Raw genomic sequence first — 24334 nt, forward strand, 5'->3', positions numbered from 1 at the left:
CAGACAGCTATTGATACAGTTGACCATAGGAGACGGTGTGCTACAGACAGCTATTGATACAGTTGACCATAGGAGTCGGTGTACTATAGACAACTATTGATACAGTTGGCCATAGGAGTCGGTGTACTACAGACAAGATACAGTTGACTGTAGGAGTCGGTGTACTACAGACAGCTATTGAGTCAGTTGACCATAGGAGTCGGTGTACTACAGACAGGATACAGTTGACCATAGGAGTCGGTGTACTACAGACAGCTATTGAGTCAGTTGGCCACAGGAGTCGGTGTACTACAGACAGCTATTGATACAGTTGACCATAGGAGTCGGTGTACTACAGACTGGTATTGAGTCAGTTGACCATAGGAGTCGGTGTACTACAGACAGCTATTGATACAGTTAACTGTAGGAGTCAGTGTACTACAGACAGGATACAGTTGACTGTGGGAGTCTGTGTACTACAGACAGCTATTGATACAGTTGGCCATAGGAGTCGGTGTACTACAGACAAGATACAGTTGACTGTGGGAGTCTGTGTACTACAGACAGCTATTGATACAGTTGACCATAGGAGTCGGTGTACTACAGACAGGATACAGTTGACTGTGGGAGTCGGTGTACTACAGACAGCTATTGATACAGTTGACCATAGGAGTCGGTGTACTACAGACAGCTATTGAGTCAGTTGACCATAGGAGACGGTGTACTACAGACAGCTATTGATACAGTTAACTGTAGGAGTCAGTGTACTACAGACAAGATACAGTTGACTGTGGAGGTCGATGTTCTACAGACAGCTATTGAATCAGTTGACCATAGGAGTCGATGTACTACAGGCAGGATACAGTTGACTGTGGGAGTCGGTGTACTACAGACAGCTATTGAGTCAGTTGACCATAGGAGTCGGTGTACTACAGACAGCTATTGATACAGTTGACCATAGGAGTCGGTGTACTACAGACAGCTATTGAGTCAGTTGACCATAGGAGTCGGTGTACTACAGACAGCTATTGATACAGTTGACCATAGGAGTCGGTGTACTACAGACAGCTATTGGTACAGTTGGCCATAGGAGTCGGTGTACTACAGACAAGATACAGTTGACTGTAGAAGTCGGTGTACTACAGACAGCTATTGATACAGTTGACCATAGGAGTCGGTGTATTACAGACAAGATACAGTTGACCATAGGAGTCGGTGTACTACAGACAGCTATGGATACAGTTGACCATAGGAGACGGTGTGCTACAGACAGCTATTGAATCAGTTGACCATACGAGTCGGTGTACTACAGACAGGATACAGTTGACTGTGGGAGTCGGTGTACTACAGACAGCTATTGATTCAGTTGACCATAGGAGTCGGTGTACTACAGACAAGATACAGTTGACCATAGGAGTCGGTGTACTACAGACAGGATACAGTTGACTGTGGGAGTCGGTGTACTACAGACAGCTATTGAGTCAGTTGACCATAGGAGTCGGTGTACTACAGACAGCTATTGATACAGTTGACCATAGGAGTCGGTGTACTACAGACAGCTATTGATACAGTTGACCATAGGAGTCGGTGTACTACAGACAGCTATTGATACAGTTGACCATAGGAGTCGGTGTACTACAGACAGCTATTGGTACAGTTGGCCATAGGAGTCGGTGTACTACAGACAGCTATTGATACAGTTGAACATGGGAGTCGGTATACTACAGATAGCTATTGATACAGTTAACTGTAGGAGTCAGTGTACTACAGACAAGATACAGTTGACTGTGGGAGTCGATGTTCTACAGACAGCTATTGAATCAGTTGACCATAGGAGTCGGTGTACTACAGACAGGATACAGTTGACTGTGGGAGTCGGTGTACTACAGACAGCTATTGATACAGTTGACCATAGGAGTCGGTGTACTACAGACAAGATACAGTTTACCATAGGATTCGGTGTACTACAGACAGGATACAGTTGACTGTGGGAGTCGGTGTACTACATACAGCTATTGAGTCAGTTGACCATAGGAGTCGGTGTACTGCAGACAGCTATTGATACAGTTGACCATAGGAGTCGGTGTACTACAGATAGCTATTGATACAGTTAACTGTAGGAGTCAGTGTACTACAGACAAGATACAGTTGACTGTGGGAGTCGATGTTCTACAGACAGCTATTGAATCAGTTGACCATAGGAGTCGGTGTACTACAGACAGGATACAGTTGACTGTGGGAGTCGGTGTACTACCGACAGCTATTGATACAGTTGACCATAGGAGTCGGTGTACTACAGACAAGATACAGTTGACCATAGGAGTCGGTGTACTACAGACAGGATACAGTTGACTGTGGGAGTCGGTGTACTACCGACAGCTGTTGATACAGTTGACCATAGGAGTCGGTGTACTACAGACAGCTATTGATACAGTTGACCATAGGAGTCGGTGTACTACAGACTGTTATTGATACAGTTGACTGTGGGAGTCGGTGTACTACAGACAGCTATTGAGTCAGTTGACCACAGGAGACGGTGTACTACAGACAGCTATTGATACAGTTGGCCATAGGAGTCGGTGTACTACCGACAGCTATTGATACAGTTGACCATGGGAGTTGGTATACTACAGATAGCTATTGATACAGTTAACTGTAGGAGTCAGTGTACTACAGACAAGATACAGTTGACTGTGGGAGTCGATGTTCTACAGACAGCTATTGAATCAGTTGACCATAGGATTCGGTGTACTACAGACAGGATACAGTTGACTGTGGGAGTCGGTGTACTACCGACAGCTATTGATACAGTTGACCATAGGAGTCGGTGTACTACAGACAAGATACAGTTGGCCATAGGAGTCGGTGTACTACAGACAGCTATTGATACAGTTGAACATGGGAGTCGGTATACTACAGATAGCTATTGATACAGTTAACTGTAGGATTCAGTGTACTACAGACAAGATACAGTTGACTGTGGGAGTCGATGTTCTACAGACAGCTATTGAATCAGTTGACCATAGGAGTCGGTGTACTACAGACAGGATACAGTTGACTGTGGGAGTCGGTGTACTACAGACAGCTATTGATACAGTTGACCATAGGAATCGGTGTACTACAGACAAGATACAGTTGACCATAGGAGTCGGTGTACTACAGACAGGATACAGTTGACTGTGGGAGTCGGTGTACTACATACAGCTATTGAGTCAGTTGACCATAGGAGTCGGTGTACTACAGACAGCTATTGATACAGTTGACCATAGGAGTCGGTGTACTACAGACAGCTATTGCGTTAGTTGACCATAGGAGTCGGTGTACTACAGACAGCTATTGATACAGTTGACCATAGGAGTCGGTGTACTGCAGACAGCTATTGATACAGTTGACCATAGGAGTCGGTGTACTACAGATAGCTATTGATACAGTTAACTGTAGGAGTCAGTGTACTACAGACAAGATACAGTTGACTGTGGGAGTCGATGTTCTACAGACAGCTATTGAATCAGTTGACCATAGGATTCGGTGTACTACAGACAGGATACAGTTGACTGTGGGAGTCGGTGTACTACCGACAGCTATTGATACAGTTGACCATAGGAGTCGGTGTACTACAGACAAGATACAGTTGGCCATAGGAGTCGGTGTACTACAGACAGCTATTGATACAGTTGAACATGGGAGTCGGTATACTACAGATAGCTATTGATACAGTTAACTGTAGGATTCAGTGTACTACAGACAAGATACAGTTGACTGTGGGAGTCGATGTTCTACAGACAGCTATTGAATCAGTTGACCATAGGAGTCGGTGTACTACAGACAGGATACAGTTGACTGTGGGAGTCGGTGTACTACAGACAGCTATTGATACAGTTGACCATAGGAATCGGTGTACTACAGACAAGATACAGTTGACCATAGGAGTCGGTGTACTACAGACAGGATACAGTTGACTGTGGGAGTCGGTGTACTACATACAGCTATTGAGTCAGTTGACCATAGGAGTCGGTGTACTACAGACAGCTATTGATACAGTTGACCATAGGAGTCGGTGTACTACAGACAGCTATTGAGTCAGTTGACCATAGGAGTCGGTGTACTACAGACAGCTATTGATACAGTTGACCATAGGAGTCGGTGTACTACAGATAGCTATTGATACAGTTAACTGTAGGAGTCAGTGTACTACAGACAAGATACAGTTGACTGTGGGAGTCGATGTTCTACAGACAGCTATTGAATCAGTTGACCATAGGATTCGGTGTACTACAGACAGGATACAGTTGACTGTGGGAGTCGGTGTACTACCGACAGCTATTGATACAGTTGACCATAGGAGTCGGTGTACTACAGACAAGATACAGTTGACCATAGGAGTCGGTGTACTACAGACAGGATACAGTTGACTGTGAGGGTCGGTGTACTACAGACAGCTATTGAGTCAGTTGACCATAGGAGTCGGTGTACTACAGACAGCTATTGATACAGTTGACCATAGGAGTCGGTGTACTACAGACAGCTATTGAGTCAGTTGACCATAGGAGTCGGTGTACTACAGACAGCTATTGATACAGTTGACCATAGGAGTCGGTGTACTACAGACAGCTATTGAGTCAGTTGACCATAGGAGTCGGTGTACTACAGACAGCTATTGATACAGTTGACCATAGGAGTCGGTGTACTACAGACAGCTATTGGTACAGTTGGCCATAGGAGTCGGTGTACTACAGACAGCTATTGATACAGTTGAACATGGGAGTCGGTATACTACAGATAGCTATTGATACAGTTAACTGTAGGAGTCAGTGTACTACAGACAAGATACAGTTGACTGTGGGAGTCGATGTTCTACAGACAGCTATTGAATCAGTTGACCATAGGAGTCGGTGTACTACAGACAGGATACAGTTGACTGTGGGAGTCGGTGTACTACAGACAGCTATTGATACAGTTGACCATAGGAGTCGGTGTACTACAGACAAGATACAGTTTACCATAGGATTCGGTGTACTACAGACAGGATACAGTTGACTGTGGGAGTCGGTGTACTACATACAGCTATTGAGTCAGTTGACCATAGGAGTCGGTGTACTGCAGACAGCTATTGATACAGTTGACCATAGGAGTCGGTGTACTACAGATAGCTATTGATACAGTTAACTGTAGGAGTCAGTGTACTACAGACAAGATACAGTTGACTGTGGGAGTCGATGTTCTACAGACAGCTATTGAATCAGTTGACCATAGGAGTCGGTGTACTACAGACAGGATACAGTTGACTGTGGGAGTCGGTGTACTACCGACAGCTATTGATACAGTTGACCATAGGAGTCGGTGTACTACAGACAAGATACAGTTGACCATAGGAGTCGGTGTACTACAGACAGGATACAGTTGACTGTGGGAGTCGGTGTACTACCGACAGCTGTTGATACAGTTGACCATAGGAGTCGGTGTACTACAGACAGCTATTGATACAGTTGACCATAGGAGTCGGTGTACTACAGACTGTTATTGATACAGTTGACTGTGGGAGTCGGTGTACTACAGACAGCTATTGAGTCAGTTGACCACAGGAGACGGTGTACTACAGACAGCTATTGATACAGTTGGCCATAGGAGTCGGTGTACTACCGACAGCTATTGATACAGTTGACCATGGGAGTTGGTATACTACAGATAGCTATTGATACAGTTAACTGTAGGAGTCAGTGTACTACAGACAAGATACAGTTGACTGTGGGAGTCGATGTTCTACAGACAGCTATTGAATCAGTTGACCATAGGATTCGGTGTACTACAGACAGGATACAGTTGACTGTGGGAGTCGGTGTACTACCGACAGCTATTGATACAGTTGACCATAGGAGTCGGTGTACTACAGACAAGATACAGTTGGCCATAGGAGTCGGTGTACTACAGACAGCTATTGATACAGTTGAGCATGGGAGTCGGTATACTACAGATAGCTATTGATACAGTTAACTGTAGGATTCAGTGTACTACAGACAAGATACAGTTGACTGTGGGAGTCGATGTTCTACAGACAGCTATTGAATCAGTTGACCATAGGAGTCGGTGTACTACAGACAAGATACAGTTGACTGTAGAAGTCGGTGTACTACAGACAGCTATTGATACAGTTGACCATAGGAGTCGGTGTATTACAGACAAGATACAGTTGACCATAGGAGTCGGTGTACTACAGACAGCTATTGATACAGTTGACCATAGGAGACGGTGTGCTACAGACAGCTATTGATACAGTTGACCATAGGAGTCGGTGTACTATAGACAACTATTGATACAGTTGGCCATAGGAGTCGGTGTACTACAGACAAGATACAGTTGACTGTAGGAGTCGGTGTACTACAGACAGCTATTGAGTCAGTTGACCATAGGAGTCGGTGTACTACAGACAGGATACAGTTGACCATAGGAGTCGGTGTACTACAGACAGCTATTGAGTCAGTTGGCCACAGGAGTCGGTGTACTACAGACAGCTATTGATACAGTTGACCATAGGAGTCGGTGTACTACAGACTGTTATTGATACAGTTGACTGTGGGAGTCTGTGTACTACAGACAGCTATTGATACAGTTGACCATAGGAGTCGGTGTACTACAGACAGGATACAGTTGACTGTGGGAGTCGGTGTACTACAGACAGCTATTGATACAGTTGACCATAGGAGTCGGTGTACTACAGACAGCTATTGAGTCAGTTGACCATAGGAGACGGTGTACTACAGACAGCTATTGATACAGTTAACTGTAGGAGTCAGTGTACTACAGACAAGATACAGTTGACTGTGGAGGTCGATGTTCTACAGACAGCTATTGAATCAGTTGACCATAGGAGTCGATGTACTACAGGCAGGATACAGTTGACTGTGGGAGTCGGTGTACTACAGACAGCTATTGAGTCAGTTGACCATAGGAGTCGGTGTACTACAGACAGCTATTGATACAGTTGACCATAGGAGTCGGTGTGCTACAGACAGCTATTGAGTCAGTTGACCATAGGAGTCGGTGTACTACAGACAGCTATTGATACAGTTGACCATAGGAGTCGGTGTACTACAGACAGCTATTGGTACAGTTGGCCATAGGAGTCGGTGTACTACAGACAAGATACAGTTGACTGTAGAAGTCGGTGTACTACAGACAGCTATTGATACAGTTGACCATAGGAGTCGGTGTATTACAGACAAGATACAGTTGACCATAGGAGTCGGTGTACTACAGACAGCTATGGATACAGTTGACCATAGGAGACGGTGTGCTACAGACAGCTATTGAATCAGTTGACCATACGAGTCGGTGTACTACAGACAGGATACAGTTGACTGTGGGAGTCGGTGTACTACATACAGCTATTGATTCAGTTGACCATAGGAGTCGGTGTACTACAGACAAGATACAGTTGACCATAGGAGTCGGTGTACTACAGACAGGATACAGTTGACTGTGGGAGTCGGTGTACTACAGACAGCTATTGAGTCAGTTGACCATAGGAGTCGGTGTACTACAGACAGCTATTGATACAGTTGACCATAGGAGTCGGTGTACTACAGACAGCTATTGATACAGTTGACCATAGCAGTCGGTGTACTACAGACAGCTATTGATACAGTTGACCATAGGAGTCGGTGTACTACAGACAGCTATTGGTACAGTTGGCCATAGGAGTCGGTGTACTACAGACAGCTATTGATACAGTTGAACATGGGAGTCGGTATACTACAGATAGCTATTGATACAGTTAACTGTAGGAGTCAGTGTACTACAGACAAGATACAGTTGACTGTGGGAGTCGATGTTCTACAGACAGCTATTGAATCAGTTGACCATAGGAGTCGGTGTACTACAGACAGGATACAGTTGACTGTGGGAGTCGGTGTACTACAGACAGCTATTGATACAGTTGACCATAGGAGTCGGTGTACTACAGACAAGATACAGTTTACCATAGGATTCGGTGTACTACAGACAGGATACAGTTGACTGTGGGAGTCGGTGTACTACATACAGCTATTGAGTCAGTTGACCATAGGAGTCGGTGTACTGCAGACAGCTATTGATACAGTTGACCATAGGAGTCGGTGTACTACAGATAGCTATTGATACAGTTAACTGTAGGAGTCAGTGTACTACAGACAAGATACAGTTGACTGTGGGAGTCGATGTTCTACAGACAGCTATTGAATCAGTTGACCATAGGAGTCGGTGTACTACAGACAGGATACAGTTGACTGTGGGAGTCGGTGTACTACCGACAGCTATTGATACAGTTGACCATAGGAGTCGGTGTACTACAGACAGGATACAGTTGACTGTGGGAGTCGGTGTACTACCGACAGCTGTTGATACAGTTGACCATAGGAGTCGGTGTACTACAGACAGCTATTGATACAGTTGACCATAGGAGTCGGTGTACTACAGACTGTTATTGATACAGTTGACTGTGGGAGTCGGTGTACTACAGACAGCTATTGAGTCAGTTGACCACAGGAGACGGTGTACTACAGACAGCTATTGATACAGTTGGCCATAGGAGTCGGTGTACTACCGACAGCTATTGATACAGTTGACCATGGGAGTTGGTATACTACAGATAGCTATTGATACAGTTAACTGTAGGAGTCAGTGTACTACAGACAAGATACAGTTGACTGTGGGAGTCGATGTTCTACAGACAGCTATTGAATCAGTTGACCATAGGATTCGGTGTACTACAGACAGGATACAGTTGACTGTGGGAGTCGGTGTACTACCGACAGCTATTGATACAGTTGACCATAGGAGTCGGTGTACTACAGACAAGATACAGTTGGCCATAGGAGTCGGTGTACTACAGACAGCTATTGATACAGTTGAACATGGGAGTCGGTATACTACAGATAGCTATTGATACAGTTAACTGTAGGATTCAGTGTACTACAGACAAGATACAGTTGACTGTGGGAGTCGATGTTCTACAGACAGCTATTGAATCAGTTGACCATAGGAGTCGGTGTACTACAGACAGGATACAGTTGACTGTGGGAGTCGGTGTACTACCGACAGCTATTGATACAGTTGACCATAGGAATCGGTGTCTTACAGACAAGATACAGTTGACCATAGGAGTCGGTGTACTACAGACAGGATACAGTTGACTGTGGGAGTCGGTGTACTACATACAGCTATTGAATCAGTTGACCATAGGAGTCGGTGTACTACAGACAGCTATTGATACAGTTGACCATAGGAGTCGGTGTACTACAGACAGCTATTGAGTCAGTTGACCATAGGAGTCGGTGTACTACAGACAGCTATTGATACAGTTGACCATAGGAGTCGGTGTACTGCAGACAGCTATTGATACAGTTGACCATAGGAGTCGGTGTACTACAGATAGCTATTGATACAGTTAACTGTAGGAGTCAGTGTACTACAGACAAGATACAGTTGACTGTGGGAGTCGATGTTCTACAGACAGCTATTGAATCAGTTGACCATAGGATTCGGTGTACTACAGACAGGATACAGTTGACTGTGGGAGTCGGTGTACTACCGACAGCTATTGATACAGTTGACCATAGGAGTCGGTGTACTACAGACAAGATACAGTTGGCCATAGGAGTCGGTGTACTACAGACAGCTATTGATACAGTTGAACATGGGAGTCGGTATACTACAGATAGCTATTGATACAGTTAACTGTAGGAGTCAGTGTACTACAGACAAGATACAGTTGACTGTGGGAGTCGATGTTCTACAGACAGCTATTGAATCAGTTGACCATAGGAGTCGGTGTACTACAGACAGGATACAGTTGACTGTGGGAGTCGGTGTACTACAGACAGCTATTGATACAGTTGACCATAGGAATCGGTGTACTACAGACAAGATACAGTTGACCATAGGAGTCGGTGTACTACAGACAGGATACAGTTGACTGTGGGAGTCGGTGTACTACATACAGCTATTGAGTCAGTTGACCATAGGAGTCGGTGTACTACAGACAGCTATTGATACAGTTGACCATAGGAGTCGGTGTACTACAGACAGCTATTGAGTCAGTTGACCACAGGAGTCGGTGTACTACAGACAGCTATTGATACAGTTGACCATAGGAGTCGGTGTACTACAGATAGCTATTGATACAGTTAACTGTAGGAGTCAGTGTACTACAGACAAGATACAGTTGACTGTGGGAGTCGATGTTCTACAGACAGCTATTGAATCAGTTGACCATAGGATTCGGTGTACTACAGACAGGATACAGTTGACTGTGGGAGTCGGTGTACTACCGACAGCTATTGATACAGTTGACCATAGGAGTCGGTGTACTACAGACAAGATACAGTTGACCATAGGAGTCGGTGTACTACAGACAGGATACAGTTGACTGTGAGGGTCGGTGTACTACAGACAGCTATTGAGTCAGTTGACCATAGGAGTCGGTGTACTACAGACAGCTATTGATACAGTTGACCATAGGAGTCGGTGTACTACAGACAGCTATTGAGTCAGTTGACCATAGGAGTCGGTGTACTACAGACAGCTATTGATACAGTTGACCATAGGAGTCGGTGTACTACAGACAGCTATTGAGTCAGTTGACCATAGGAGTCGGTGTACTACAGACAGCTATTGATACAGTTGACCATAGGAGTCGGTGTACTACAGACAGCTATTGGTACAGTTGGCCATAGGAGTCGGTGTACTACAGACAGCTATTGATACAGTTGAACATGGGAGTCGGTATACTACAGATAGCTATTGATACAGTTAACTGTAGGAGTCAGTGTACTACAGACAAGATACAGTTGACTGTGGGAGTCGATGTTCTACAGACAGCTATTGAATCAGTTGACCATAGGAGTCGGTGTACTACAGACAGGATACAGTTGACTGTGGGAGTCGGTGTACTACAGACAGCTATTGATACAGTTGACCATAGGAGTCGGTGTACTACAGACAAGATACAGTTTACCATAGGATTCGGTGTACTACAGACAGGATACAGTTGACTGTGGGAGTCGGTGTACTACATACAGCTATTGAGTCAGTTGACCATAGGAGTCGGTGTACTGCAGACAGCTATTGATACAGTTGACCATAGGAGTCGGTGTACTACAGATAGCTATTGATACAGTTAACTGTAGGAGTCAGTGTACTACAGACAAGATACAGTTGACTGTGGGAGTCGATGTTCTACAGACAGCTATTGAATCAGTTGACCATAGGAGTCGGTGTACTACAGACAGGATACAGTTGACTGTGGGAGTCGGTGTACTACCGACAGCTATTGATACAGTTGACCATAGGAGTCGGTGTACTACAGACAAGATACAGTTGACCATAGGAGTCGGTGTACTACAGACAGGATACAGTTGACTGTGGGAGTCGGTGTACTACATACAGCTATTGAGTCAGTTGACCATAGGAGTCGGTGTACTACAGACAGCTATTGATACAGTTGACCATAGGAGTCGGTGTACTACAGACAGCTATTGAGTCAGTTGACCATGGGAGTCGGTGTACTACAGATAGCTATTGATACAGTTAACTGTAGGAGTCAGTGTACTACAGACAAGATACAGTTGACTGTGGGAGTCGATGTTCTACAGACAGCTATTGAATCAGTTGACCATAGGAGTCGGTGTACTACAGGCAGGATACAGTTGACTGTGGGAGTCGGTGTACTACAGACAGCTATTGATACAGTTGACCATAGGAGTCGGTGTACTACAGACAAGATACAGTTGACCATACGAGTCGGTGTACTACAGACAGGATAGAGTTGACTGTGGGAGTCGGTGTACTACAGACAGCTATTGAGTCAGTTGACCATAGGAGTCGGTGTACTACAGACAGCTATTGATACAGTTGACCATAGGAGTCGGTGTACTACAGACAGCTATTGGTACAGTTGGCCATAGGAGTCGGTGTACTACAGACAGCTATTGAGTCAGTTGACCATAGGAGTCGGTGTACTACAGACAGCTATTGATACAGTTGACCATAGGATTCGGTGTACTACAGACAGCTATTGAGTCAGTTGACCACAGGAGTCGGTGTACTACAGACAGCTATTGATACAGTTGACCATAGGAGTCGGTGTACTACAGACAGCTATTGATACAGTTGACCATAGGAGTCGGTGTACTACAGACAGCTATTGATATAGTTGACAATAGGAGTCACGGCGACGGCCATTTTAACCCGATGCACGTGCGTTCCGTGCAAATTGAAATGCACATGCGTTCCCCCATTTCTTGCCCAATAAAAATCCACCCAGATCGGATAACTTTCATTCGTTATTGAATTGCTACCACATGCCAAGCTTGACAAGAAATCAGCGACACCAAGCCCTTGGACGATTGCAAGCTCTACAAACCGCCCGGCAAGTAGCCAAAGCATTTCGAGTTCACGTAAGGACCATATACAGGCTCCAGCAACGGTACCAGACAACCAACACTGCAGATGACCGACCACGTTGTGGAAGACCAAGGGTCACCACCCGACGTCAGGATCGTCAGATTGTGCGACTGCATCTTCAAGGTCGCTTGAAGACTGCACGACAGACCATGGGGACACATAAGTGACACATTAGTGCGGTCACCGTGCGTCGACGATTGACGATCAGACACCTCCACTGTCACAGGCCACACCGAGGATCCATTCAGACATCACGTTATCGCCGGAATCGCCTTCAGTGGGCAACAATGCACGAGCATTGGCGCCACCAGCAGTGGAGAAGAGTCCTCTTCTCAGACGAGAGCCGTGACTGCATCTCAAAAGCAGATAAAAGAGAGAGAGTCTGGCGACGCCGTGGGGAACGTTATTCGGATGCTTGTGTTGTTGTGAGAGACTCGTGGGGTGGCTCGAGCATCATGCTGTGGGGTGGAATTGGTCCTGCACAGAGGGTCGGCCCTGTGGTCTTCCAGAACATCGGTCCTGGGAGAGGCAATGGTGTCAAAGCAGCTCGGTACATTGATCAAGTCTTGAGACCACACGCCATACCTCATTTGGCACGTCGATGCAACCACGAGTGTCAGCATGATAACGCCCGTACCCATACTGCGAGAGCAAGAAGAGACTTCCTCCAGCAGAATGGCATCATAACCATGCAGTGGCCTTCTCTCAGTCCCGATTTAAATCCCATTGAGCACCTGTGGGACTAGATTCAAAGACGGTTGAATGACGTCCAACCAAGGCCGACAACTGCAGCTGAACTGAGTCAGACGTTCCTCAAAATGTGGGCTCAAGTGCCTATGGCCTTTATCAACCGCCTCACCCATTCCATGTATCGACGTTGCACGGCAGTCATCAATGCACATGGCGGACACACGAGATACTGACTTGTGATGCCATTTTCTCAGAGACTAGTGTTGTGTTTCACTTTCAGAACATTTGACACATTAATTTCAAACTTGATGATCAGTTTCATCTTTTTTTATATGTCTCAAAGTATGTTTACAGTGTTTGGACAAATAAGGTTTCTCATATATCTATCCATGGTGACGTTTCTTTGGCGGTTCAGTATATATTCTTTTCGAAAATGTTTTTCTACATTTGTTTATCGTCTCTGTTTCTGTTCTATCACAAAATGAACGGTCATACATACCTCCTTTACGTTAATAACACTTCACCCCAACCACAGGCTGCCGTCATGCAGAGGTCATTTGTTGCGGGGGGAGTGGCGCAAGTTCTATCCCCATCACACACATATGCTTGTTCAGGGCTGGTTAGGCCGCGGACAGTAACGTGATGAACATTTAGGTGACTTCACAAAACATACGTTGATCCCTAAAAACATTTCTTTAAAATAATTGTATTCATTTTGTTTTTTTGTTTTTTTAAACATTCCTCATTTGCTATTTTCAGGAAACTAAATTTGATTTAGTGAGGTCTAGACTTGCCTAGGGTTTTGGTAATATCAATCACTGGATTGTCTGTAACTATACGATAGCATGCATCAACCAAGTCCCGTTAGTCGCCTCTCACGACAAGCATGGGTTGCTGAAGACCTATTCTAACCCGGATCTTCACGGGTCTATTCTATATTGATATTTTCTCGCTTACACTCATATCAATCATCAATCATGTCATTTCCAATACATATAGGCCACAGGCCTTTGTGAACATAATTGAGTACAGACAGGTTTTAAACATTCAGTTTCGCATTTCTTACTTCATTTGCATAATATAGATATTTTGCTAGATTTGTAATAATATATGTATCTGGTGATGAAAGAAGCATATTAAATTTATGAACGTTAGGATGACAATAGAACTTTGCTTTGAGATATAGTTGCCGTAAGTTGACATATCTTGGACAAATAAGCAGGAATTTGTACTCGGTTTCAACACAGTCTAATTTACAAAGTTTGCATTTTCTTAAATTTCTTGGAATTTTATAATGAGTCCATTCTCAATTTCCAAAGCATGACAATTCAGTCTGAATCTCGTGAGGGCTGTTTTCATATTTTGCGAATTTAAGAATGACAGATAAGGTTCACATTTAACACAAGTTTGAAAACAAGCATAATATGACATTTTTGAACTTGCAAGAAGTTCGCTATGTCAGATCTGCTGAAAATTGTCTTTTAAGAGTTGTTGAAACATATTAAGAAAAAGCTTTCGGTTTCCATACATTTGAAACATCCATACATCTCCGAACCCAAGTTTACATAGACAATTCACGCGACCATGTTCAGCATACAGGCACAACATATTGTAGCATTTTCTTGTTAAACGAAATGTTCTTGTTTAGTATGTTCAACCAATATTTCACACATCTGGTCAAAGCATATACACGGATAGGGTATCTGCCACACTCGCCCAATACAGCATTATTTGATGCAGATAATTTTAAACCCCAAAGCCGTTTGCAAGCATATAACTGCACAGTTTCCAATTTTTAACATTTTCAAACTCCCAGACCTCGGCACCATACAGAAGCACTGGCATGATCTTCGCATCGAAAATTTGGAAGTAGAAATCTGGTGAAAAAGGTTGTAGTGAATGTATTCCTCTCAGGATACTTATCCATACCCATTTCGCCTGCAGGGCAATCTTATAACTCAAATACTGCGTAGAAACCACGTTTTTCTCTTACGTCTGCTGCAAAATGGCGTCGACAGTTGGGAGAAGTGAAGAGGAACTAAAATAACAACAACACATATTTGTCGCGTGAAAACACAAGTTGGTAAACATTTTGGATTTTTCCAACCTGTATTTACAAACTTGTGTTTCCCTTGTAATGTTGTCTTTATGTTATCTTTGTATTGATACGGGGCGGTCGGGTAGCCTTGTGGTTAAAGCTTTCGCTCGTCACGCCGAAGACCCGGGTTCGATTCCAGACATGGGTACAATGTGTGAAGCCCATTTCTGGTGTCCCTGGTGTTGATTGCTTGAATATTGCTAAAAGCGGCGTAAGACCGAACTCACTCACTCAATTATATCGATACCCCTTAACTTAATTTGAAACCGAGCATTTGTGTGTCAAGGTCCACACCTAATAATTCAAACATTTGCCTGTGATACTTTTGATGTTGTGGTGAATAGTTTATTGCCTATATAAAGTATACGTGCGTGCATGCATTAGTCCGGGCTAGCCTTTGCAAAAACCATGCCGCAGTTATAACATGAATACCCCACACATCAGACACAGGTAACTGACGCCAAGCCGAGTTCATTCCTTAAATACCGAGAGCCAGGCAGGGTAAGAAAAAATATCATCTTTTGACGTCTTTTGGTATGACGCGGCCGGGGGTCGAACCACTAATATTTCGCTCTCCACTGGACCACAGAGGCGGTCCCAACATACATGTATTCTGAAAAATAAATCAGGAAAGGTAAAAAACATGGCGGGGGTATACTAGTATACAGTCATGGTTCTCTGTGTTGTGAGTTTGTGATATTAGTATGAGTATGAGTGAGACGTTGTATGGGACATGGTTTTACTTAAGTTAGTAGTTTAAGGTTAACTACCTGTTGTAGTTAAATCACATTCAATAATTTGAACCGTATGCTCATCCCCGCCCGCTCTAACCTGCCACTATCCCCATCCCTCCACTGCCCATCCCCACTTCTGTCCCTCCTAAGTTCTACCCCCAACCAAATGCACCACTATCTAAACCCACCACTTTCGCCGCCCAACTGCTATCCCCACCGCACCACTACGCCCATCCGCTACTGACCCCATCCCACTACTTTCCCGACCCCGCGGACTTCCCTCTGCTGAGGGTTGGGTTGTGGTGTTTGTTGTTTAACGCCGCACTCAGCAATATTCCAGCTATATGACCGCGGTCTGTAAATTATCGAGTCTGGACCAGACAATCCAGTGATTGACATCATGAGCATCGATCCACGCAATTGGGATACGATGACATGCAATAACCAAGTCAGCGAGCCTGACCACCCGATCCCGTTAGTCGCCTCTTAAGACAAGTATAGTAGCTTTTTATGGCAAGCATGGGTTGCTAGAGACCTATTCTACCCCTGATCTTCACGGGTCCCCTCTGCAGTGGTGACATGCAGTCATATAACGTAGTTCAGTGACAGTGTTCATAACAACGTTAAACCCAACTACCTCACTGAATGTCAATGTGAATAAGCGCACTGTTTGCTGCCTGTTTATGTCACGTGTGATGTTTTTTGGTTCTTGATTCCCTTTCATTGCGATGGCACAGTATGCATACCGCCACACAGAAAGAAGCGACAAACCTCTCCATGCTTTGCAGCAAATGTGTAATGCGTTAGTATATAACTGACAAACATGCACTGCTAACACTCGATAATGATGAGCGAGTATGGTTTTTCGCCGCTTTGGGCAATATTCCAGCAATATAACGGCGGGGGGACACCAGAAATGGGCTTCACACATTTTACCGATATGGGGATTCGAACCCGGGCATTCGGCGTGACGAGCGAATGCTTTAATCACTAGGCTACCCCAAGGCCCTAAGACTGTCCTCCGCAGCTTCCAATTGATTTATAGATGCAGGACATTAATATATTGTATTCAGAAACGAATTTGTGCGGCGTGTCAATAAAATAATAACAGCTCGTCTCACCATTGTAAATTGTCACCACATTATTATACAATAAACTACGGTTATAACGAACTCAAAGGGACTATTAATTTTAGTTCGTTATAGCCGTAGTTCGTAATAAGCATACATACAGCATAATTACAGCAAATAGTCGGGACCAAAAATGTAAGTTCGTTATATCCGTCAGTTTGTTATAAGCGTGTTCGTTATAACCTTAGTTTGCTATTAATTAAATCCTATGTATGACCACGAATGACCTCTTACTCAATTATATTATTGAGACATAACTATCGTGGGAGGTATCGTGTGAGATTGAATACTTCTGTTACCAATTGGTGTAATTAAACGAAGAACAGTGCATGCAGACACAGCATGATCGTTCAAGAGCTAAACTATAGTTCGGAGTGATTACAACCACGAGAATGACAGGATGGCAACTGGCAGTGATGAGTAAAGCAGTTACCCTGGATTAACCTGCACGCATTGAGTGTCATATCACGTCAGAGATCGCTCACAACATTAAATTTCAGTTTAATATATCAGGACTTCAAGTCCTTGAGGTTTTTATAAATGTATGGAACATGAATATTGTGGTCATGTCAAACGACAGATTTTTTTGTTTTAGTGACGATGTATTAAAGTGTACACATCCAATCTTTTGTTGAAGAATAATATGGTGATTGAGAAATGGGGTTTAGTGGCGCTTTCGAGAATATTGCACTTATAATGTGATTGAGAAATGGGGTTTAATGGCGCTTTCGAGAATATTGCACTTATGATGTGATTGAGAAATGGGGTTTAATGGCGCTTTCGAGAATATTGCACTTATAATGTGATTGAGAAATGGGGTTTAATGGCGCTTTCGAGAATATTGCACTTATAATGTGACATGTGGCAAGCGCCAGGCAGGGATGTAAGGAGCTCCATCCTTTCACGTAGTTTTGTTTGAAAGGGCGGGGATCGAACCACCGACATTCCGCTTTCCGGAAAGACGCCCTATCCAAGAATGTCCAGGGGACATCGTTAAGGAACATATGAAAACAAAGAAGTGGTACTAAACTTTTGTTTCAGCTGTTATTCGTTGCAGTGCCTTGTTGGACTTTTACCGTCCTCGTCACTGTGCTGTATAGAACGAGATACCTCCTCCTTAACTGTTAATGCTAAAAACTGAAGATCTAGGAGAAAAACCCACTACGAGGAGTAGAATAGTAATATAAAGGAGAAGGTAGCCAAGGACTTGACTTTGCCGAGAGTTAGGGGAACACAGGACAGAACCAAGACAAATAACTTCGGTAATAAACTGATTGGTATTTGTAAAAATTTGAATATATTTATAGGAAATGGACGACTGGGTACAGATAAACTAATTGGAAAAACAACATGTAAGGACAAAACTGTAATTGATTATGTCATTGCTTCCCCCGTGTGCCTACACATTTGATATAAGGAGTTCTCCCCACTGTTCTCGGATATACGTTGTCCACTCACATTCACGCAAGCTGTGACAAAACCTAACTTAGAAAACGTGGCCCCCCTAAACCGTATAACATACACCAGGAGATGAATAAACCAAAACGATCTTGGAGACAGCCCTATCTGACGCTGCACGTGCGGCATTTGGTGTAAGAAGCTGAAGTGGTGAAGCTAGGTACCGTAGTAAAACTGATAAACAATAGTTCGGAAATGAATGCAAAAAAGCAAGAAAAATGTTTTACAAAGCCAAATGTCGTTTTAAGAATAATAATACAGGAAGAAATAAAAGTGTCTGCCGACAGCATTCGAAGGCTTATAAACAATGCATGGACAAGTATATTCGAAATTATAATAACCAACTGACCGAAGCTTTTCGCAAAAATATCAAACAATCGCCAAAGAATTTGGGAAAATAATCAATAAACAACGTACTACAGAAAAGAAAAATATACCGGACATTGCTAGCTTCTTTGAATCTTTCAAAAAATAAACCAGAACCCCAAACAAGACGAAGATGATTTTAAAGATTATATTTTAGACGGGAAAGTGACTGCAGTATTTTGACTGATATCAGTACCTACGAAATTTTATAGGCAGCAAAGAAACTGAAACGGAACAAAGCAGCTTGTCTAGACAATGTAGAATATGACTATATCATTGACAGTGTCGATTTATTATCCCCTTTATATACTGAATTCTTTAATCTGGTATTATACCTGAATCATGGTTAACAGAAATAATAAAAACAATTAAAACAGAGAGTTGATCCGTCTGACCTAATTTCATATAGACCGACAACATTGCTGAATTGCTTCGGTAAAATGTTGACAAGTATTCTAAATGACCGATTAAAACTCTTTTTAGAAGAAAACGATCTTTTAACATCAGCGCAAGCTGGCTTTAGAAATAACTTTTCAACGACAGATAATGTATTTGTAATTCATATGTTATCACAGATATTAAAAACTCAAAAGAAAAACTCTTCTGTGCCTTTATAGATTTCACTAAAGCATTTCACACTGTCTGGGGAACTGGCCTTTGGACAAAATGTTAAAAACAGGCACAAAGGGAAAAATCTTTAATTTGGTAAAAATATGTATATAAAAATAAAATCATTGGTAAAATCAAATAATTCATTATCTGAGTATTTTCCGCGTGGATCAGGTGTACGACATAAGGAACATCTGCCAGCCCTTATGTTTTGAATCTTGCTTAATGACCTGGAATCCTGTTTAATCGGTACGAATGCGAATGAATTATTATGGACTGCTTAATTGTAATGGAGAACGAGACCCAGGTTTGGATACATTTGATAGTACTCTTATATGCAGATGACACTGTACTTTTTAGCGAAACTTGACAAGCTCTACACAACTCACTAGATGTGTTTCAAACTTATTGTTTAAAATGGAAACTAAACGCAGTTATATCAAACATACCATACATTCCAAAAATATATATAATTCCATAGAAACAGAAGATTTGTTATTGGAATAAAAGCTCTGTACTGCGATGTACTGCTTATTTAAAGGAGCTAGAAATGTAAACCTACCACTCGATTGTCTCCAAGCTGCTCTTGATATTATGGTTGCTCCAATCCTTTTGTATTGTTCAGATGTATGGGGTTTTGAAAAGTTAGAAGTAATAGAAAAAAATAAACTTAAAATTATTGAAACTTAAAGCCAAATAATATGGTGTATGGAGAACTTTATATGAAACTGTTTAAATTATGATAACTTATTGGCCAAAATGGCATAAGTAAAATATCACATTTGTTGTGCCGCTAAATTCTCTCAAAGCCAGCGGAATACAAAACTAATTTTACATGGATTGTGTGTGTTCAAAAGATACTAAATGATGTTGGACTGAGTGAAATATTTCATACACCATACATATGCACTACGAAGTGGCTGGTCTCAACGGTCGAACAGATACTTAAGGATCAGTTTATACAAAAATGGAGGGAAAGTATGGAGTCGAGTCGACAGGGTATGTACTATAAACACTATAAGCAAAACCCAAATTATGACTTGCCCGTTGAGACTGGTCGATGGCAGAATATACCAGGAGAAGAAAGACTTTGTCAACTCTGTGATTCATTTTCAGTAGGAGATGAGTTTCACCATCTTGTCAGATGCGAAGCTCTACTCCATCAAAGAATTTTGTATATCCAAAAATATACTACTTGTGGCCAAATAATTTTAAAATCTGTAGAACTGTATCACCCCAAAGGCTGAAAGATATAAGACATTTATAGATATCGCTGGAGGTTAAGGGACGTGCCCTGAGGGTGGTTATTATTAGAGGGGACGCCGAATGTTTGCTGAGCACATTAAACAGACAGAGGAGATAGAATTTCGGCGCACTTATGAAACATACTGACACAATTAGATACTTTAGATAAAAGAAGTTTTAAAGAAAATTATTGAAATGGTATATGCTGTAACAATAGTAATCCCTACCAATGTCACTTAGTGTTATCATATATAAGTCCAATATACTAATATTTAATTGTTGAAACGAACTAAGTCTAGGCTCATTCAAAGGACCACATCTGATTATTGTTTTTGGATCAATTTTTCAATTATGCGGTTCCCGAAGGCCCAAAATAGCCTGGTCCTTTCATTCGAAACCGAATATATATACTACCATGACAAAACAAACTCTTCAGTGAAAGCGGGTGCGCGTGAAGAGTGATTTGGTTGAGTATAACTTTTGAAAGTTGAAAGATGGAAATCAGGAAAAAATATAATATTGTTTTCAGATAAGTGACACAATAAAGCCCAATCACTTCTAAAACAGCGAAACAGATCACCCAGTATAAAAACAATGTGAGCAATATATTATTCTAACTGTCCAATGCTAAGATATAAAGAATACACAACTCGTGTGTTCTGACTTGTCAGACATCAACAGCACAGTACGTAATAATGATGGTAATGAATTAAACAATGCCTTCTCTTAACCATCTGACAGTGATGCCGTCGCTCGAAACAGGGGTATTGATCCATGTCTCACTGTGCTTGGCCGCTCTAAACAGTGATACTGAAACATGTCTCATAGTGCCAGGTGTCTCTAAACAGTGATACTGACCCATGTCTCACTGTGCCGGGTGTCTCTAAACAGTGATACTGACCCATGTGTCACTGTGCCGGGTGTCTCTAAACAGTGATACTGACCCATGTCTCACTGTGCCGGGTGTCTCTAAACAGTGATACTGACCCATGTGTCACTGTGCCGGGTGTCTCTAAACAGTGATACTGACTCATATCTCACTGTGCCGGGTGTCTCTAAACAGTGATACTGACTCATATCTCACGGTGCCGGGTGTCTCTAAACAGTGATACTGACCAATGTGTCACTGTGCCGGGTGTCTCTAAATAGTGATACTGACCAATGTCTCACTGCACCTGGGCTCTCGGGACAGTAACACTGATCCATGTCTCAATGCACCTGGGCTCTCGGGACGGTAACACTGATCCATGTCTCAATGCACCTGGGCTCTCGGGACGGTAACACTGATCCATGTCTCAATGCACCTGGGCCCTCAGGACGGTAACACTGATCCATGTCTCAATGCACCTTGGATCTCAGGACAGTAACACTGACCCATGTTCACATGCACCTGGGCTCTCAGGACGGTAACACTGATCCATGTCGCAATGAACCTGGGCTCTCAGGACAGTTACACTGCTCCATGTCTCAATGCACCTGGGATCTCGGGTCGGTAACACTGACCTATGTGTACATGCACCTTGGCTCTCGGGACAGTAACACTGATCGATGTCTCAATGCACCTGGGCTCTCAGGACAGTAACACTGATCCATGTCTCAATGCACCTGGGCTCTCAGGACAGTAACACTGATCCATGTCTCAATGCACCTGGGCTCTCAGGACAGTAACACTGATCCATGTCCCAATGCACCTGGGCTCTCAGGACAGTAACACTGATCCATGTCTCAATGAACCTGGGCTCTCAGGACAGTAACACTGCTCCATGTCTCAATGCACCTGGGCTCTCGGGACGGTAACACTGACCTATGTGTACATGCACCTTGGCTCTCAGGACAGTAACACTGATCCATGTCTCAATGCACCTGGGCTCTCAGGACAGTAACACTGCTCCATGTCTCAATGCACCTGGGCTCTCAGGACAGTAACACTGATCCATGTCTCAATGCACCTGGGCTCTCAGGACAGTAACACTGATCCATGTCTCAATGCACCTGGGATCTCGGGACGGTAACACTGACCTATGTGTACATGCACCTGGGCTCTCGGGACAGTAACACTGATCCATGTCTCAATGCACCTGGCTCTCAGGACAGTAACACTGCTCCATGTCTCAATGCACCTGGGCTCTCAGGACAGTAACACTGATCCATGTCCCAATGCACCTGGGCTCTCAGGACAGTAACACTGCTCCATGTCTCAATGCACCTGGGCTCTCGGGACGGTAACACTGAGCTATGTGTACATGCACCTGGGCTCTCAGGACAGTAACACTGATCCATGTCTCAATGCACCTGGGCTCTCAGGACGGTAACACTGATCCATATCTCAATGCACCTGGGCTCTCAGGACAGTAACACTGTTCCATGTCCCAATGCACCTGGGCTCTCAGGACAGTAACACTGCTCCATGTCTCAATGCACCTGGGCTCTCGGGACAGTAACACTGATCCATGTCTAAATGCACCTGGGCTTTCGGGACAGTAACACTGACCCATGTCTCACTGTGCCGGTGGTCTCTAAACAGTAACACTGATGCATGTCTCAATGCACCTGGGCTCTCGGGACGGTAACACTGAGCTATGTGTACATGCACCTGGTCTCTCAGGACGGTAACACTGATCCATGTCTCAATGCACCTGGGCTTTCGGGACAGTAACACTGACCCATGTCTCACTGTGCCGGTTGTCTCTAAACAGTAACACTGATGCATGTCTCAATGCACCTGGGCTCTCGGGACGGTAACACTGATCCATGTTTACATGCACCTAGGCTCTCGGGACGGTAACACTGATCCATGTCTCACTGTGCCGGGTGTCTCTAAACAGTAACACTGTTCCATGTCTCAATCCACCTTGGCTCTCGGGACGGTAACACTGATCCATGTCTCAATGAACCTGGGCTCTCAGGACAGTTACACTGCTCCATGTCTCAATGCACCTGGGCTCTCGGGACGGTAACACTGATCCATGTTTACATGCACCTAGGCTCTCGGGACGGTAACACTGATCCATGTCTCACTGTGCCGGGTGTCTCTAAACAGTAACACTGTTCCATGTCTCAATCCACCTTGGCTCTCGGGACGGTAACACTGATCCATGTCTCAATGAACCTGGGCTCTCAGGACAGTTACACTGCTCCATGTCTCAATGCACCTGGGATCTCGGGACGGTAACACTGATCCATGTCTCACTGTGCCGGGTGTCTCTAAACAGTAACACTGTTCCATGTCTCAATGCACCTGGGCTCTCGGGACGGTAACACTGACCTATGTGTACATGCACCTGGGCTCTCAGGACAGTAACACTGATCCATGTCTCACTGTGCCGGGTGTCTCTAAACAGTAACACTGTTCCATGTCTCTATGCACCTGGGCTCCCGGGACGGTAACACTGACCTATGTGTACATGCACCTGGGCTCTCAGGACAGTAACACTGACCCATGTTTCAATGATGATGTTTGATGATATGTGCTTGGGAGGCGTAATATCATTTGATGACTCATTACATCAAAGCTGTAGATATCTTGTGTTCCTGCGTGAAAGCTGTACCTGTTCTTTTTTTTGGAGAAAAATAATGTATTTATCAAT

Source organism: Haliotis rufescens, unplaced genomic scaffold, assembly GCF_023055435.1.
Source record: "Haliotis rufescens isolate VD_foot unplaced genomic scaffold, xgHalRufe1.0.p SCAF_28, whole genome shotgun sequence".
NCBI classification, from domain to species: domain Eukaryota; kingdom Metazoa; phylum Mollusca; class Gastropoda; order Lepetellida; family Haliotidae; genus Haliotis; species Haliotis rufescens.